The sequence below is a fragment of the Diadema setosum genome, chromosome 6, assembly GCF_964275005.1.
Source record: "Diadema setosum chromosome 6, eeDiaSeto1, whole genome shotgun sequence".
NCBI lineage: Eukaryota > Metazoa > Echinodermata > Echinoidea > Diadematoida > Diadematidae > Diadema > Diadema setosum.
In genome coordinates this window covers 36,621,612-36,628,684 of record NC_092690.1, presented here as the reverse complement: position 1 = coordinate 36,628,684, position 7,073 = coordinate 36,621,612, and the positions used below count along the sequence as shown (strand labels likewise).

The 7,073-nt window shown below is 34.9% G+C and overlaps 1 long non-coding RNA gene across 1 annotated transcript; it reads right to left on the bottom strand.

Annotated features, from left to right (window-relative positions):
* Window positions 1-1,837: 1,837 nt before the first annotated feature.
* Window positions 1,838-6,221, bottom strand: LOC140230172 (uncharacterized). Its single transcript, XR_011901363.1, has 3 exons — window positions 5,878-6,221; window positions 3,469-3,566; window positions 1,838-3,029 (listed from the first exon to the last, which is right to left on the bottom strand). It is a non-coding gene; the product is annotated as an uncharacterized lncRNA (long non-coding RNA).
* Window positions 6,222-7,073: the final 852 nt, after the last annotated feature.

Here is a 7,073-nt window from a genome sequence, read left to right as displayed (position 1 = left end):
TTGTTATTATAGCTGTGGTTGATCGTTCCAAAGATTTCTTTGCGCCCCCCCCCCCTTTTTTTGTGGATATATCATTATTTAACACTTTTGCATTTGGACATCTATGGTAATACATGTATTCGGTATACTGTGTTTCATATTTTTTTTACTTTTTACCGTTTTTTTTTTTTACTTAATTAACTTACTTTTTCATTTTTTCACATTATTTTTAATTCAAATTCGGTTCACTTCTTTCATAATACACTGTAATTATGAATGTTTGTTCTAAGATGAAGGATACCGCTAAATCTTGGGAAAAAGACGTGCCAGTCAGTAATAATTACTTGTATTTACTCATCTTTCATACTCATGCATGCACTCTGTTATTTCTTTCTCTGAAATAATATATTAATTTCTTTATTTCTTATTATTCCACATATTTGTGACATTTACTTTGTCACAATTTTTATCAGTGTCATTATTGTCATTTGGCTCGCATGCGAATTCACTCATAATTCCTCATTTTCCATCTTTCTCTTTCCTGCTCAACAGATTCTATGATAGCTGCACCTGATCATATAAAGACATAAACTCATCCTGCATGCACTCTTCGAAACTGATAAACTCCTAAAAATACATGAATATCAACACTATCAGAATTTCAAGCTTCATTTTAAAAATATAATAATGGTCATGTTTTATTATGCCTTTTGCAGCAATATATTGAAGAGGTACATTATGTAATCGAAGAAACATAGGTCCTCAATAGAATATCAAATTTGAATTATTCAGAGATGAGTAATGACAATGGGAAGGATAACAATTGTGGAAGAGCTCCATAAATCAATACATATCCAATGGCAAATGGAGATGGAATCAAGATTCAAGAATATGTGTAATTCAAGTTCATTATTATATCAGTTCTTGTGTGTTCACAAAAAGAGGAACACAGTTCGAACATGCACACCAAATCTTACATCGTACATTTACATCTATAGAGTGCGGACGGAACATATACAAGAGAAAGAATAACATCCTCAAATTAATATATCAAGCATAACTACATGTATGTATATGACCACTCAAAGATGTTGCTGCATATGCATGAAGCTTGAGAGTGCTGCAACACCCATATGCTCAGATAAAAACTTGATGTATATCATACAAAAGAGAAGAGGTACTGCATGTACATGTAGTTACACTATTCACAGGACAGTAGAGAAAAAGCACGAGAGAGGGAAATGGGTGTCTAAAATAGGTCGATGTAAGGAGTGCCAAGCCAATTAAGTCTCTAATAGAAGTCATACATATATAAGGAAACAAATTAATCACAACATAAATGATCATGCTCATGTTAACCAATAATTAGCATCTAAAAATGTGTGTAGAAAGCCCATAATATCAGCCTTTCGCCCCGAAGGCTTGTATTATGAGAAAAGAGAAATTTTGGCCGACCCCCCCCCCCCCCTGTGAATCCTTAATCCACCAGTACTATAAACACATTCTGAGAATGTGTTTTAGTACATGTACTAGCAAATTCACAAGAGGGTTGGGGAAATTCAGCCAAAATTGTGTGTGGCTAAAATAATTAAAAAGAAAGGTCATCAGCAAAACTACGGGGTGGATGCAGACGAATTTTCATGTGATGACTAAAAAATATGCAGCTAAAGGAAAAAAAAAAAAGACGGTGGAGAGGGGCCAAGGCTAATTTGACTCCCCTCCCCCCTCCCCCCACCAAAAAACAAACAAACAAACACCACTGTTTTACAGCACCTTTCAAGGACTCTTAATTTTTTGTTTGTTAAAAACAAACGTCTCGAAGTAAAGAATTCCATATTGTAGGCGAAATGTAGACCGATACAGTGTATAAAGTGTACATCCCAAGCTATTAAAGAAAAAAAAAAAACAGATTATGAATATCATTTAAAGTAAGAATTTCAGTGTGTTTAATCATCTTTAGTTGAGTTGCAAATGACATGTACATATTTAATAAGAGCAGTAAACTTCGAAGCGCCCCCAAGCCCTTCTATACTTAATTATTCATGTGTAAAGGTAGCGCCAGGGCACTCTGGTGGTCTAGTGGTTATGACGCTGGTCTAGTAATCCAGAGGTCGTGGGTTCGAATCCTGCTTGGGCTGCCTGTGATTTTTTTTTCACAGCAGCCTACAAACTGCACACTGCAGTTGCGTGCGTTACTACGGATGGAGACAAATGAATAATCTATTATTTTAATATACGATGTTTGACATCCTTATTGCAGTCACTTTCTTTAATCGTGAATTTAGAGACATAATGAATTATTATTAAAAGAACTCAAATTTCTGTATTTTGTTGTGAGTTTGCATGGGAACATACACGTATCATAATTTACAATTTTAGTTAGATAAAGAACATCTTATAACAGAACAGTCTAGTGATGGTTGAATAATTATGTCAATTTGTGAAAAGTCCTATCATTTACATGGAGTGCATGTTCCCATGTTTATAAGAATCATACGTGACACATTCAAAGTGGGTTGAAGACAACAAAATAATAAATAAAAGAATAAAGGAGAATAGAACTTAATCTGATTACAGCATCATCTAAATATTGCCAATGTGCACTTAGAAATCTATCAAGATTTATCACAAGGTTATGATTACCACACAAAACCTTCAAGATTTATTATCATGAAATACATACCAATGAACACTTAAAAAAATCTAACGTTCCACATCCACATGAAGCTTTCCTTGATATAAATGTCTCTCTGTAGTGTTATTAAAGTGTAGCAAAATTGTAATTATGACATCACAGAATGGAATGCATTGTTTTCACCTTCAATCTTAGGATCTCCTTTCATGTTTCCACTTTACAATCACATTTCACTGTAGATATACCGTCCTTATGTTGTCGCCCTTCATCCCAATTTCTCCCTTCTATCCTATCTGTAGATTGTCTTCTTTCCTAAGCCATTGTATTCACATTCCTTGATGATCAGCACGATGCTGTACTTTTTTCTTCTTCTCTGAAACAGTCCAGCTCTTCGCTACTGCATGGCATCAGTCATCTGAAAGAAAAGACAGAAATTAAGAACTTTCGATTAAAATCAAACATCATGATACAAGATACAACTTTCATTTTGAGAAAAAGAAATCAGCCAACTAAACTGTAGTTGAAATTATTTTGCTCTATTTATTTAAACATAAAACAAAACGGTATACAGGATCAAAGAATGTCAAAAAAATACTGCTGTTTTTGATGCATATTCAAATTGTCTCGCCTTTTACATATTTTAATGATGCAAGATCTTATGTCTAGCACTTAGTAAGTCTCATGTAGAATTTAAATTATTATTCACATGAATAAATCTGCATGTCCTTGTAAACAAGGCATTGCTTTGAAAAAGCTGAATATTACTAATTGCATCTGGGAAAGAGTCTACGACAATCAAACTTGTTTATTATCAGAGACTTTAACATCTTAATAAGACCTAGACTCTACATTACCATTGTATTCACATCCGTTGGTGATATACACGACCCTGTACTTTTCCTTTTCTTTTCTGAGACAGTCCAGTTCTTCGCTACTACATGGCACCAGTCATCTGAAAGAAAAGAAAGAAATTAAGAACTTTTGATTAAAATCAAACATCATGGCACAAGATACAACTTTAATTTTGAGAAGAAAAAAAAATCAGCCAACAAAACTGAAGTTGAAATTATTTTGCTCTATTTATATTAAACATAAAACAAAATGGTAGGCCTATGCAGGATCAAAGAATGTCAAAAAATGCTGCTGTTCGTATTTGATGCATATTCAAATTGTCTCTTCATTTACACATTTTACTGATGCAAGATATTATGTTTAGCACTTGGTATGTCTCATGTAGAAATTGAATCATCATTCACATGAATATAAATCTACATGTATTTGTAAACAAGGCATTGCATTGAAATAGCTGAATATTACTACATGTACCTGCATTTGGGAAACAGTCTATGACAATCAAACCTGTTTCTTATCAGAGACTGTAACATCTTAATTAGACCTAGACTCTACATTATCATTCAGCTTTTAAAGGTATTAACCATTCACCTATAAAACACTGGCATTGTCATGTGCATCATATTTCTTTGATACTGCACATATTTTCATGAAGTCTGCACAAGAATGCAAATGAAACACGTCTGCTGTTTGGTATTTATGAAAAAAAAAATCACTAACCTGGAAGTCCTTGGCCTTAGAAATAACACGTGGCGAGTTAGTAGGAATTGACGTTAAAATAGAATAAGAATAGATCTACTAAATAGGCCTTTGCCTCATGAATGTCTGGTCTAATTATAGACTAAGTGAAGTCTAGACCTTTCACTTTTAAGTTACCAGTGGTTCACAAAATTTATATTATAGATCTAGACTACATCTAGATCTAGACATCTAATACTATTAGATCTTGGCAACTTTTGTCTTTGTGACACGAAATTAACACGTCACGGATGATATTGCGGCGATATCCAACAGGATGACAGTACCACTATTACTGACTCAGTAAGTTGACATAGATAACTAACATCAACTTGTTAACGTACGTTAGAGATGGCACTATATACAAAAGCCGGTGACACTGACACTGACAGATCGAACGACTACGTTTAGACTAACGTTAAAGAGTTAGACTCGCCATCTCAGTAAGTCGGCCAAAAGACAAAGTCAATACAGGGCTAAGTCAGTGTTACTGTTATGTTAGGCCTAACAAATGTTAACGGTTACTCGGTTAGGTTAGGTTTACCAGAACTCAAGAGTCCTGGTTAAATCAGTCGAGGGACATTTCTTAGAAGTCCTTCGATTCCAAGAATAAAAAGTGTGAAAGAACAAAGGGAAATAAGGAAAGAAGAAAGGACAAAAGATTATGTATGGCTGCTGTGGAAATCGACAGCGCCACTGTATCACTATCAATCAAGCGTAAATATATAAACGCCATTTGGTTGGGCCACATTCACAAGTTTTAGGGGAAAAAAGCCCCACCGCTGTGCTTAGGTACTCCACTCGAACTAACGTTAGACATACACTACACACAGTACGGTACTAGGGCTGAATTCACAAGTATACTTTAACACTGCACTGTACAGGAAAGCCACCTAACCTGTAGAGTACTCGTAGTGTTTAGGTAGTATCACTAGACCACATACTGTCATAGATGACATCTACACCAACGCTGCACACTGGCACTGGTCCGACGGTCCCTGACCAGGAAAAATCACTGTTGGACACTGACCAGTAACTTTTTCAGGAATGGGACAGTAAGGATTGGGGGAAAAAATGGGTGGACTCTACCTACTATCACCACTAGTCTAGATGTAGATCTAGAGCTAGACTACCGTGTACCGGTATGGCTCTGAACTGTGTTAATTTGACTTGGTCTTAGACTTCAGCTGATCTTAGTTTTAGTAACTGGTACCGGTATTACAAGTAAAGTCTTAACTTAGACTTAATAGTTAGACTTGAAAGTAAAAGTCTAACATGTCTAACTTTATTCTTTATTCTTCCTTTGAGTTTTACTGTTAGACTTTTTTTTTTGTTTAAAAATGTCAATCTCATGATTTCATTTTCAACTCAAGTCAAAAGTCAAGGCTTTAAATAGTGTCTTCGAGACTTTGAAATCTTGCAATCTGCATGTCTTGCACACAGACGTTACGACTACAGTACTCAGTAGTCTCAGAAGTAACGACATAAGTTGAAAAGAAACAATAAATAATATGATTTGGGATCTAATTTGAAATTGTATGGCGTTTACAGACTAGGCTTCATAAGCATCACGCGATTGAATACATGGGACTACACACTACCGCAATTAATGGTTATGGTAGTCCAACTGAAACTGTTATTTTGAGCATGATTTTAATAGGATTATAGCTTACCATTCACTTCACTCGTGGACAGTGGGCTGGCTTAGGCCGTCATTCATCTTTCAGAAGGTTTGGTTCTCACTCTGAGATCTGGATTAGGGCCAAAACCTAATTCTAGGCCAGTAAGTTGAACAAAGCTCAAAGTAACGCAACTGCGACAGTTCGTGAAACCCGCATTGCTCTTCACCGTAGCAATTCGGGTTTTACGAACCGGCGTATCTTTCGTGCGTCGGTTCGTGAAACTCCTTTTTCTCAATTTCTCGATATTTCGAGTACCGTCGTTTTTTTCTTTCTTTGATAAAATTAAGAATAATTAATTTTGTGATCTAAAATTTTGGGATTCGGTAGAGTTTTGAAAGCACTTTCATTTGGTACCAATATCTCGATTTTGAAAATTTTGACCAAAATCGAAATAGCGTCAGTTCGTGAAAACGCCGACGAATTTACATGTAGTCATTTCATATAATGATATGTTTACAGTCATTATAGAATATATTCACTGTATTGTGGAATAATGACACAAGAATTTAAAATCGTTTTATACTAATAATTGTGATACTCAACACATTTTTGTTATAGAGATAATATTAGATAACATTTTCGTATTGAAGTATCACGATAATTCAATATAAAAAGGTAATACTTGTATTTCAAAAGGAATATTACTCATGTCACCATTTGTTAGAATGTTATATAACATTGCACTGTATGATATTGCATCAACATCACGCACTTCATGCAATATCGACCGAGATTATGTTCTCTTGGTATCTCATACCCTGATGAAGTAAACACTAAACAAAAATAAGTTCCCCCTAAAACAAATTGCTGTAATTTCTGAATCAGGAACCGTTAAGGAAATCTAACCAAGTGACAAGTAGCTGTACTTCCAAGCTACTTTTCATGTGGAATTCAATGCATATCGTCAGGTCACGCTTTAGTGATCACGTCCTGAAGGGAAAAATTAATGGTCATTTATTTTTTTTTTTCGTAACTTTGATTCGATGATATCGGAACAAATTTCAATTTTCCAGCATAAAAAGGAGTGTAACGTACAATTCATGTGCTTCCTGTCAAACAATATGACTTGTATGAATTTTCACGGTTGGGTGATCACGGGGTAAAAATGAGCAAAATGGCAGTTAAGACATATTTCCCGTTCTTCATTTGTTGTTCCAAAAGATGGGATTTATGTTTGGAAAGCTTAA